This window comes from Palaemon carinicauda, chromosome 3 (assembly GCF_036898095.1).
Source record: "Palaemon carinicauda isolate YSFRI2023 chromosome 3, ASM3689809v2, whole genome shotgun sequence".
In the NCBI taxonomy this organism is placed as follows: domain Eukaryota; kingdom Metazoa; phylum Arthropoda; class Malacostraca; order Decapoda; family Palaemonidae; genus Palaemon; species Palaemon carinicauda.
Genome location: NC_090727.1, coordinates 58,037,462 through 58,051,132, shown reverse-complemented (window position 1 = coordinate 58,051,132; position 13,671 = coordinate 58,037,462). Strand labels below are relative to the sequence as shown.

General features: G+C 40.5%; 1 long non-coding RNA gene across 1 annotated transcript in view; it reads right to left on the bottom strand.

Moving 5' to 3' along the window:
- LOC137638294 (uncharacterized) overlaps positions 1-13,671 on the bottom strand; it is a 58,211-nt gene that overhangs the window by 29,904 nt on the left and 14,636 nt on the right. The window lies entirely within an intron of this gene.

The following is a 13,671-nucleotide window of genomic DNA, read 5'->3' as shown; positions in this document are numbered from 1 at the left end:
ATATATATATATACATATGTATATATATAAATATATGTATGTATGTTTATTTATGTCTATATGCATATACACATACACGCACGTCACATACATATGTATAGTATGTTGCTTTATATATATATATATATATATATATATATATATATATATATATATATATATATATATATATATATATATATACACATATATATGCACATCAAAGGTAAAAGTGCTCTGCATCTACAGTACTTAAATGTAATCAAAGTATTGTGATGCCTACAGAGTAATTTTCTTCAATAGAATAAACAAGGTGAATTCCATGAAAAATTTGGACACCTTAAAAAACCATATAAGGTCGAGATGGAACTTGACTAAGGTCAAACGAAGAAGCAAAGACTTTGAAAAGTACCACTTTAACATTAATCCTTAGAAATTTTACTCCAGGTGATATTCAGGCTGCATCACAATCTGGGTAGCATTCCGGAACCGACTGCCACTACCAACAACTCATAAATTACCAACAGTGTGCTCCCCAACACGCTAAGTCTACCTGGTTTTGCAGATTTGTAAAAGCTTCCCTAAGATCATCTTAAATAGCTTTTCATCTTTGAGATATCAGCAGTGAATCATTCTGATTACAGACCACTTGATCCACAGGGTTTCTCCTTAACTGTATCAATCAGCCTAAAAAATAATTAAGGACTTTCTAGAGGTGGGCTTAGCTTGGGGGTCTAAAGAACATCAAAGACCTGGAAGCAGTGAGTTACTAACACTTATGGGGGCACTAAAGGAGATTGGGTTAGGGCTTTCATAGCCATCATTATTCGATGTCTTAGATTTCCCAATCATAATCTGAAATCACTACAGTTGGAAATTTTTTGTCCTTCTGTTAGACACTGGTTTAAATATTTTACCCTTTTCATTTCTCTTTCCTACTTTTTTCATCATTATCATCATCATAACTTTCATCACTGCCACCGTCTAAGAGTCTTCAAGTCCTCGTCACCGATGTCCAGCCAGGTACACTGATAAGAAGTTCCCTATTTTTTCTATTCGCTATTCCACCTAAGGCAAATCTTCCCTCCCCTCTTTCTTTCAACACTTTCCCCCTTCGTCACAATCCTTTTATGCAACAAGAGTTTCAGTCTGTCACCACAAATATTTCCTAAATGGATAAGTGAGAAAGACGGAATCTTTGAAAGCATAACATGACACTAAATAAAAATAAACATGACACCAAATAAAAATACAGGTCCTTTATAAAAAAATCAACAGACAGCCATTCTTTTTTCCTTTGGTACCTGTAATCGATCCAGGTATTTCGCTACGTCAACGGAACGTCCTCCAGGTGAACGGTTTATTTAAGGAATTCTAATCAACAATGATAAAAATCAGTCAAGAGAAAAATAACTTTTTTTTCCAAACGCCAGCAGAAAAGGCTGAATTTAAATGTAAATAACCACTGGTTTTTATGTGGATATTTTCAGTGCACCGATTATATCTCTCACGACTTAAAACGTAGATTGGTAGACCTGTTGCGTATACTTTGTAATAATTTATGCAAATATAAGATATTAGCATTGCTTACTACAGTAGTTGTCTATAGACCAATTCTAGAAGATATCATTTTCCTTTATATACACAAAAAAAAAGGACATTGGACACAGAAAAAAAACAAGAAGAAGAAACCTCTCTTGTTTACGACGTCAGAAGACAGGTCAGCCAATGAATATTTTAAGAGGCTTTCTTTGTTCCATACCATCATCAAGGAAGAGCTCCTTTGCTCTTGTTATTCCAACACTAATGATGGACGCTCAATTCTTCCCTTTTGTTATCGTAAGGTAAGACGTGCACTAAAAGAAGTCTGTTTATCCAAGTGAGTTACACCGAAAAAACAATAAGTTTTTAGGGAAAGCCCAAGTCATCCATGTGAAAAAAAGGGTATTTTAAAAACTATATTATCATTATTTTACAAATTTCTACATGGAGATTGGACCTTATTGAAAATAGATGATAAATAACTTATCCACACAAAATTGAGCTACTATAATAAACAGCTAAGGAATCCCATATAAAGCTTGCTGAAGAATTATTATATACTATATAAGGAATTTGCTGTGGATACCTTAACGTGGTGAAAGGGTTTGTGTATCTACACGATCAGCAAAGCTGTACTAGTCAGGAATACCACTACTAGGTTGGTTTCCTGTGAGTGATCAGACCAAAATCTCTCCCCATCGCCATTCCACCCTGGCCAGCGTGGTGATGAAAATGGCCCAACCCCAGACATGACCAAGAACATGTCTGAGGCCTTTGTCATGCAGTGGACTAGCGACGACTGCATTTGTTGTTGTGGAAGGGGTGTTAATGTGAGAATTAAAATATTTAAAGTCAACAATAGAGTATTGAACTGGGAAACTCAGATTCCTATATGACAAATACTTATAGATAGGAAAGAAAAAATATATTGGAAAATATGAACCTATTCCAATTAACCTTTTAAGGAAGATAAAACGATTTTGAGACGAATTGGAAAAATGCAATTGTTCGAAAATTTTGCATTGCAAGAATATAATTAACTAAGGATATTTCATGTTTCAAATTATATATGCATACATCCACGTGTACATAAATATACAAATATTTACATACATATCCATACATACCTACAGACATCTATACAAATACACACATGTACGTATATCGTTATAGAGTATATATATATATATATATATATATATATATATATATATATATATATACTGTATAAATATACATATATATATATATATATATATATATATATATATATATATATATATATATATACTGTATAAATATACATATATATATATATATATATATATATATATATATATATATATATATATATACTGTATAAATATACATATATATATATATATATATATATATATATATATATATATATATATATATACTGTATAAATATACATATATATATATATATATATATATATATATATATATATATATATATATATATATATACAATATATATGTATATATACTGTATATACAAATATATATATACTGTATATATAAATATATGTTATATAAATATATATATAATATATATATATATATATATATATATATATATATATATATATATATATATATATATATATATTATACTTGTACGTATATCCACCTACAAAAAATTTTAGCAAATAAAACTAATCCATGAAAAGTATAACGATAGACTACTTTGAACCCACATGTCCCCCCCCCTCTCTCAAAACTTAAAATCTCTTCATCAATTCATCAGGTTTAGTTCCGTGCGAAAAAAAAAAAAAGAATATCGACGCCACCAATGTGAATAACTATCAATCACGTTCTGGAGAGCAGACACTCGTAGCGCCCGTTCTTTTGGGGCTTCGCCTCCTTTGCCATGATGGATGTGTTGGAAAACTTGCTGCAAGAGGGTTTTCCAGCGCCTGTGTTCATGATGGATTCACTCGATGTACAGACTGGAACACGTTTTTGCAGAGGCTTACTGTAATGGTCATTAAACTCTGGGGGGGGGGGGGGGGGGGATTGTACGTGCTTTCCAACTGTAGTTAGTTTCAGACTTTGAATTTTGTATTTAACTATTCTTCTTTCATATATATTAATTATATTTGCATAGAGTTTTTGCCGAGACTTAATGTAATGGTTATTAACTCGGGGGGTTTGCCGAGACTTAATGTAATGGTTATTAACTCTGGGGGGGGGGGCGAATTTATAGGCACTTTCCATCTGTAGTTATTTTCAGGATTTAAATTTTGTATTAACTATTTTTCTTTGATATATATTAATTATATTTGTTTGCAGATTTAAGAAAACAGTTTTGCATAGGCTTATTGTAATTGTCATTAACTCTTGGGGGGGGGGGGGGGGGATTGTAGTCGATTTCCATCTGTAGTTAATTTCAGACTTTAAATTTTGCATTTAACTATTTTTATTTGATATGTATTAATTATAATTTGTTTGCAGACTTAAAAGGAAAGTTTTTTGCAGAGGTTTACTATACTGGTCATTAAACTCTTGGGGGGGGGGGGGGGATTGTAACATACCCATCTATAGGTATTTTCAGACTTTATATATTTACTTATTTTCCTTTAATAAATATCAATCATATTTTTTTCAGACTATTTAAGAGACAAGTTTTAGCAGGGACTCACTGTACAATTCATCAACTCTTGGGGAGAGGATGGGGGAATTTTAGGTACTTTTTATCTATTGTTATTTCAAGACTTTAAATTGTGCAAATAACTATTTTTCTTTAAAAGATATTAATCATTTTTTTTCAGACTTGTTAAAGGAAAGACTTTGTAGGGACTTATTGTACTACTCATCAACTCTTAGGGTGAACATTTTAGGTAATTTTTATTTATAGTTATTTTGAAACTTGAATTTTTGTAGCCCAGGATTTTCCTTCAATAAATAGTAATCAGATTGGCTTACAGGCCTTTTTTCATTAAGAGGTAAAGAATATATTTCCTTATGCACCAGATTTAAAATTTCAAGCAAAATTTTGGTCTTAAATTTCTCTTTAAATGGTCAGTACTAAAAATGTTCTAGTAATCTGATTATGCCTAGTTCCTAAATATCTTTGGGCACGATATTCTATTTTCTATTCATTTGATGCATTTCAACATTAATCATATTTACATTCATTATCGCAATTGTTTATGGAATTTAGATGCTTTAAAAGAATTTTCTTAGACTCGTATGATTTAAATGTTAGTTTTATAATAATATAACTAACTATGCCTATAAAAATCCGAAACTCAGTAAACAAAATCTATATCAAAAGATTAGTTTTGTGGATTGACTTCGTAATGTAAAGTGGTATAGTATCGATCTCTTAATTGTATGGCCCGTGGTAAGATCCAAGTTAAGTACTCGACTATACTTCATTTTTTAATGAGGCACATTAAAATATTAACTAAACCCATAAAAGTCTGAAATACTTCCTAAACTAAATTATATAAAAACGATACGATGCAACCTGGGTACTCAACTATACTAAATTTTCTTTAATGAGGCACATATGCACGGACTCCCACGAATGCCCTTTCAGCTCGGAAATGTTTCCTAATAGCTGATTAGTTGGACAAAATAATTCTAACCAATCAGATAGTAGGAAGCTTTTCCGAGCTAAAATTGCACTCCTGCGAGTTAGTGCAGATGCGCCTCATTAAACAAAAATGGCTATAGTCAACCCAGATGTTAAAGAGTAATAAACTCACGCAGGGTCAAGAGAAAAATGTATGAGCTTAACAACTTCACCATGAAGGAAAGTATGAATTGCAAGACTCTTCTATTGGTAACATTACTTCTAAGAAGAAGAAATTAGTGTTGTATATACATACATTACACGTTCATATACAAACACAACTTACAACCTACATACATATGATTGAATATAAGAATTATTCTTCCCCTCTTAAAGAAAAGTCTGCAAACTAATTTGATTAATACTTAAGGGAAAATTGTTTGCAAATAGCTATAGTATGGGAAATACAATCCCAACTCCCTTGGAATTAATGACTAGTACAGTAAGCCTCTCCAAAAAGAACCGAGCGTAGCCATGTAATTAACGAGCTAATGGAACAAGTTTCAACTAACTACTACGAGCTGAAGATGGAACGGTTTAGGAAAATTATATGCCCGTTTCAGAAATGAAAGCGGAGCTTGCTGTGTCCAAAAAGACACTTTCTGTCTACTGCAACGGTGCGTTTTCAAATATGACCGATTTCTGTCTACTTTGAAAAGCCATTGTTTTCTTCAATTAATCAATTACTAATCAACAAAGATCAGAATTCAATCAAGTGCACCATTGTAATTTCATGTCCCCCCTGTTTTATGTGACACCAAACCCGTTATTTCCTGTGCACTTCGTGTTTATAATTACTATTCAATTAAAAAAAAATCCTTCTAGTATACACATAACCATTTTCAGACGGACTACCCGAGTATCAAGGAAGGATTGATTGATTGATTAGGAGTTATCTGGTATCCTGACATCTAAGGTCCTTGACGCTAAAATTAAGGGAGGAGTAAACTTTTGAAATTAGCACCTAGAAAATGATTAATTGCTTAAAAAATTATTGATTTGATAACTTTGTCGAGTGAACCAGAAGTACTCTTTTAGTCTATACAGAGTTTCATGCTGATCCAGCGCTTATTAACAGTATTCAAAATTTCGTCACCCTCATAAACTAACTGCCTAAGTCATTTTCTCCACTTGTTGGGAAATCAAAATAAACCTTCTCATTTCCTAATTTTTTATATCATTGTCTTGAGCTTCAATTCACAAATTCTTAACAGAAGAATTTGTGAACTAGAATTTGTTAATTGAAGCTTAACACAATAATACAAAGAATTAGGAAATGAGTTTTTTTTTTTTATTTCCCAACAAGTGGAGAAAATGACTTAGGCAGTTAGTTTAGGAGGGTGACGATATATTCATTTACTCTCTTTAATTACTAGTAAGATAGAATTTTGGAAAATCTGCTCAGAGGACCAATAAATTTCTGACCCATAAAATGTATCGACCAAGTTTCATGAATATCGGTTTACAAATAACTGAGGAACAATAAAAAATAAGTATACACACCAAGTACAAGAACAAAATAAGTAGTGACTTTTAGAGGCCTTCAGCTGTAAAAATGTTATTTTCCTTAGTAAAATAAATTTTTGAATATACTTACCCGGTGATCATGTAGCTGCAACTCTGTTGCCCGACAGAAAAAACCTACGGTCGGGATACGCCAGCGATCGCTATACAGGTGGGGGTGTACAACAACAGCGCCATCTGTCGAGTAGGTACTCAGGTACTTCTTGTCAACAAGAACCAATTTTCTCCTCGGTCCACTGGGTCTCTATGGGGAGGAAGGGAGGGTCCTTAAATTCATGATCACCGGGTAAGTATATTCAAAAATTTATTTTACTAAGGAAAATAACATTTTTCAATATTAATCTTACCCGGTGATCATGTAGCTGATTCACACCCAGGGGGGTGGGTGGAGACCAGCATACATGTTAACATTAGAAGCTAAGTATCCCGTATTTCATTTTAGCAGTTATTCAAAATAACAAACATAAAATTAATAAGTACCTGGTAAGGAAGTCGACTTGAACCATTACTCTGCCTTTTTAAGTACGTCTTCCTTACTGAGCCTCGCGATCCTCTTAGGATGCTGAGCGACTCCTAGGTGCTGAAGTATGAAGGGCTGCAACCCATACTAAAGGACCTCATCACAACCTCTAATCTAGGCGCTTCTCAAGAAAGAATTTGACCACCCGCCAAATCAACCAGGATGCGAAAGGCTTCTTAGCCTTCCGTACAACCCAAAAACAACAATAAAAAGCATTTCAAGAGAAAGATTAAAAAAGGTTATGGGATTATGGGAATGTAGTGGTTGAGCCCTCACCTACTACTGCACTCGCTGCTACGAATGGTCCCAGGGTGTAGCAGTTCTCGTAAAGAGACTGGACATCTTTAAGGTAAAATGATGCGAACACTGACTTGCTTCTCCAATAGGTTGCATCCATTACACTCTGCAGAGAACGGTTCTGTTTGAAGGCCACTGAAGTAGCGACAGCTCTAACTTCATGTGTCCTTACCTTCAGCAAAGCATGGTCTTCCTCATTCAGATGAGAATGGGCTTCTCTAATCAAAAGCCTGATGTAAAAAGAAACTGCGTTCTTCGACATCGGTAAAGAAGGTTTCTTAATAGAACACCATAAAGCTTCTGATTGTCCTCGTAATGGCTTTGTACGTCTTAAATAGTACTTAAGAGCTCTTACTGGGCATAGTACTCTCTCTTGTTCGTTTCCAACCAAACTGGACAGGCTTGGAATCTCGAACGATTTGGGCCAAGGACGAGAAGGGAGCTCGTTTTTAGCTAAAAAACCAAGCTGTAAGGAACATGTAGCCGTTTCAGATGTAAAACCTATGTTCCTGCTGAAGGCGTGTATCTCACTGACTCTTTTAGCTGTTGCTAAGCAAACGAGGAAAAGAGTCTTCAAAGTGAGATCTTTAAAAGAGGCTGATTGAAGCGGTTCGAACCTTGCTGACATCAGGAACCTTAAAACCACGTCTAAGTTCCAACCTGGTGTGGCTAACCGACGCTCCTTTGAGGTCTCAAAAGACTTAAGGAGGTCCTGTAGATCTTTGTTGGTGGAAAGATCTAAGCCTCTGTGGCGGAAGACTGCTGCCAACATGCTTCTGTAACCTTTGATCGTAGGAGCTGATAGGGATCTTACATTCCTTAGGTGTAAAAGGAAGTCAGCTATCTGCGTTACAGAGGTACTGGTTGAGGAAACTGAATTCGCCTTGCACCAGCTTCGGAAGACTTCCCATTTTGACTGGTAGACCTTGAGAGTGGATGTCCTCCTTGCTCTGGCAATCGCTCTGGCTGCCTCCTTAGAAAAGCCTCTAGCTCTTGAGTGTCTTTCGATAGTCTGAAGGCAGTCAGACGAAGAGCGTGGAGGCTTGGGTGTACCTTCTTTACGTGCGGCTGACGCAGAAGGTCCACTCTTAGAGGAAGAGTCCTGGGAACGTCTACTAGCCATTGCAGTACCTCGGTGAACCATTCTCTCGCGGGCCAGAGGGGAGCAACCAACGTCAACCGTGTCCCTTCGTGAGAGGCGAACTTCTGCAGTACCTTGTTGACAATCTTGAACGGGGGGAACGCATACAGGTCTAGATGGGACCAATCCAGAAGAAAGGCATCTACGTGAACTGCTGCTGGGTCCGGAATCGGTGAGCAATAATTTGGGAGCCTCTTGGTCATCGAGGTAGCGAACAGATCTATGGTGGGCTGACCCCACAGGGCCCATAGTCTGCTGCAAACATTCTTGTGAAGGGTCCACTCTGTAGGGATGACCTGACCCTTCCGGCTGAGGCGGTCTGCCATGACATTCATGTCGCCTTGAATGAACCTCGTTACAAGCGATATCTTTCGATCTCTTGACCAGGTGAGGAGGTCCCTTGCGATCTCGAACAACTTCCTCGAATGAGTCCCTCCTTGCTTGGAGATGTACGCCAAGGCTGTAGTGTTGTCGGAGTTCACCTCCACCACCTTGCCTAGAAGGAGGGACTTGAAGCTTCTCAAGGCCAGATGAACTGCCAGTAGCTCCTTGCAGTTGATGTGTAGTGCTCTTTGATCCGGATTCCACGTGCCCGAGCATTCCCGACCGTCCAGTGTCGCACCCCAGCCCGTGTCCGATGCGTCCGAGAAGAGAAGGTGGTCGGGGGTCTGAACAGCCAGTGGTAGACCTTCCTTGAGAAGAATTCTGTTCTTCCACCAAGTCAGTGCAGACTTCATCTCTTCGGATATAGGAACTGAGACCGCTTCTAGCGTCATGTCCTTTCTCCAGTGAGCAGCTAGGTGATACTGAAGGGGTCGGAGGTGGAGTCTCCCTAACGCGATGAACTGGTCCAGCGATGAAAGCGTCCCTATTAGACTCATCCACTGTCTGACTGAACATCGGTTCCTTTTCAGCATGCTCTGGATGCATTCTTGGGCTTGACTGATTCTGGGGGCCGACGGAAAAGCCCGAAAAGCTCGACTCTGAATCTCCATACCTAGATAGACTATAGTTTGGGATGGGACGAGTTGGGACTTTTCTATATTGACCAGGAGACCCAATTCCTTGGTCAGATCCATAGTCCATTTGAGATTCTCCAGACAGCGACGACTTGACGGAGCTCTTAAAAGCCAGTCGTCCAAATAGAGGGAGGCTCTGATGTCTGCCAAATGCAGGAATTTGGCAATATTCCTCATCAGTTTGGTAAACACTAGAGGTGCCGTGCTTAGGCCAAAGCACAGGGCTTGGAACTGGTAAACGACCTTCCCAAAGACGAACCTTAGGAAAGGTTGGGAGTCTGGATGGACGGGGACGTGAAAGTACGCGTCCTTTAGGTCCAACGAGACCATCCAGTCTTCCTTCCTGACCGATGCTAGCACCGACTTCGTCGTCTCCATGGTGAACGTCTGCTTGGTGACAAAGACATTTAGAGCACTGACGTCCAGCACCGGTCTCCACCCTCCTGTCTTCTTCGCTACTAAGAAGAGACGGTTGTAGAAGCCCGGGGATTGATGGTCCCGGACTATGACTACCGCTCCCTTTTGTAGCAAGAGAGACACCTCTTGCTGTAAAGCTAGCCTCTTGTCCTCCTCTCTGTACCTGGGAGAGAGGTCGATGGGAGTAGTTGCTAGAGGGGGCTTGCGCAAGAATGGAATCCTGTACCCCTCTCTGAGCAACTTCACAGACTGTGCGTCTGCACCCCTGTTCTCCCAGGCCTTCCAGTAGTTCTTGAGCCTGGCTCCCACTGCTGTCTGGAGAGGTTGGCAGTCAGACTCTGCCTTTTGAGGACTTGGAACCCTTCTTCTTTTTGCCACGTTGACTATCGGCACGGGTACCTCCTCTGCTGGAGGTTCTGCCACGAAAGGGCGGAATGAACCTAGACGCTGGTGTGTCCATCCTAGGTCTAGGCACGGAAGGTAAAGCTGTGACTTTACGTGCGGATGACGCCACCAGGTCATGGGTATCCTTCTGGATCAACGAGGCGGCAATCCCCTTGATCAGCTCTTCAGGGAAGAGACACTTGGAAAGCGGAGCAAACATCAACTCTGACTTCTGACATGGTGTGATCCCCGCCGACAAGAAGGAGCAAAGGTGATCTCGCTTCTTAAGAACTCCAGACACGAACGAAGCCGCAAGCTCGCCAGACCCATCCCGAATGGCTTTGTCCATGCATGACATGATGAGCATGACAGAGTCCTTATCCGAAGGGGAGGTCTTTCTGCTTAACGCTCCCAAACACCAGTCCAGGAAGTTGAAGATCTCAAACGCACGAAAAACTCCCTTCAAAAGATGGTCCATGTCCGAAAAGGTCCAGCAAATCTTGGAGCGTCTCATAGCCAGTCTGCGGGGAGAGTCTACCAGACTTGAGAAGTCGCCCTGGGCAGAGGCAGGAACTCCCAAGCCGAGATCTTCTCCCGTGGCATACCAGACGCTAGATTTGGAAGCAAGCTTGGTCGGTGGAAAGATGAAGGATGTCTTCCCAAGTTGCTTCTTGGACTGCAACCACTCTCCCAGTACCCTTAAAGCTCTCTTGGATGAGCGCGCGAGTACGAGCTTCGTAAAGGCCGGAGCTGCTGACTGCATGCCTAAAGCGAACTCAGAGGGAGGTGAGCGCGGGGTTGCAGACACAAACTGGTCCGGATACAACTCCTTAAACAGGGCAAGGACTTTCCTAAAGTCTAAGGAGGGAGGCGTAGTCTTGGGTTCCTCTATGTCGGAGTGTTGATCGTCCAAATGCGCAGCTTCGTCGTCATCAGAGACTCCTTCATCCGAATGCTGAGGAGGAAGCGGCAAAGGAGGAGAAGAAAGCTGAACGGCTGAATCCGGCAGCACGGGTGCATGCGTAGCTGCACTGGATCCAACATCATGCCGCTGCTGGTCAGTCTGAGAGCTGGCAACAACAAAAGCGGAGTGATGGTGCGTGGTGGGGACTGCCGTGGGTTGCGGAGACTGCCGCATTGCGTCAAAACACGGCAGCTTGACAGCACCTTCCCACTGCTGATGCGGTAGCTCACGCATGTCAACGGAGGGTGCCGCACGTCGGCTAACGTCAACATGCGTCTGGCAGGGTCGACTGCGCATCGGTGGTGGAGCTCTCACAGCCGGAGTGTGGGAGCAGGTAGCCGCAGTGTCTGCTGAGCGCACAACCGTGGCAGGTTGTAGGTTAACAGGTGCAGTGTCAACCTTCTCAGCACGATACTCCTGCATGAAGGAAGCTAGCTGAGTCTGCATAGACTGCAGCATAGACCACTTAGGGTCTACAGCGGTTGGTGCGGCAACAGACGGAGTGATTGCCTGCTGCGGAACCACTCTACCTCTCTTGGGAGGTGTGCAGTCTTCGGAAGACTGCGGCGAGTCCGAACTGACCCAGTGGCTACACCTGGGCCGTTGGACTCGCTCGGAAGGGACCTTGCGCTTGAGAGGTCGTGAGACCTTGGTCCAGCGTTTCTGACGAGAAACTTCTTCCTCCACAGACGAGGAATGAATGGGCTCACTCGTCTGTTTGTGGATGGGACGATCTCTGCAAGATACGTCCGCAACCACTGAGGGTACATCTGTACGCTGATCAAGGCCTGTCGAACCCTTTGGTCCTTCGAAATTGCTTCTCCCCTGGGCTTGGGAGCTTGCAAGAGGTCCCGGACTGGGAGGACGACTGGCACGAACAGATGCACCCTCATGCGTAACACTGACACTGACACTTTTCACCGCACTTGCACTCACTACACTTCCCACTGCACTTTTCTCCTTCAACTCTTTGACATCGGCCAAGAGTTGATTGCGGTCATTAGCTAATGACTCCACTCTGTCACCAAGAGCCTGAATGGCACGCATCATGTCCGCCATCGAGGGTTGCTGAGAGCTAGTAGAAGGGTCGGGAGTCACCACTACAGGGGAAGGAATAGGTTGAGGGGCATGGGGAGAGGAAAAATCAAAAGAGCGAGACGAACTCCTCCTGATCCTATCCTTCTCTAGCCTACGTGCATTCTTAAGGAATTCATTAAAATCGAATTCCGAAAGCCCAGCGCATTCCTCACATCGATCTTCCAATTGACAGGATTTACCCCTACAATTGGAACAAACGGTGTGAGGATCTATAGAGGCCTTCGGAAGACGCCTAGAACAGTCCCTAGCGCTACACTGCCTGTACTTGGGGACTTGAGTATGGTCAGACATCTTGAATTAGTCAAAGGGGGGAATCCAAAATCTATCCAAGTCGTCAACAAATATTCCAAATCTAATCAAAAAAGCTTGATAAGGTAATGATAATAACTCCTGTACAGCAAAAGCTAATATCTAGAGAGAATACATCACCAAATAGCGTGAAAATCAACTCCAGAAACAACAGCGTATCAAGTAGGTCTTGCCGGTGGCACGACAGAGAGAAAATTGGTTCTTGTTGACAAGAAGTACCTGAGTACCTACTCGACAGATGGCGCTGTTGTTGTACACCCCCACCTGTATAGCGATCGCTGGCGTATCCCGACCGTAGGTTTTTTCTGTCGGGCAACAGAGTTGCAGCTACATGATCACCGGGTAAGATTAATATTGAAAAATTATCGGTACGACAAACCAATGTATAGCTTTTATAGACCGAGAAAACTTTCGAATGTCAAAATTTCAGCCGTAATGAAAGTCCTTCAAAGAATCTCATGTGAGAACAATTGAAGATAGCCGTACGGGAATTAAAGCAATCCTAAAACTACATAAAGATAGTAAGAATATTGAGATTAAGAAAACAGTTAGAAATCAAGACTCCATCTCTCCTAAATTGTTCAGTTGTGTACACCTAGCAGTAGTTTAAGAATTTATATTAGGACACTAAGAATTACCATTAATGGGGAATACCTTAACTACTTTAAGATTCGCAGATGACAAGTTCTATTTAGATTTTTGTCGGAGGGATTGCAAAAGATGATGGAAGATTGAATAGAGAAAGCAGAAACGTAGGACTGAAAATGAATTGAGTAAAACTAAGATAATGTTCAATGAAAAGGCAGACACAACAAATAAAGGGTTATGGACGAACCTCTAGAGATTGTTAATGAATATACACACTTAGGGCAT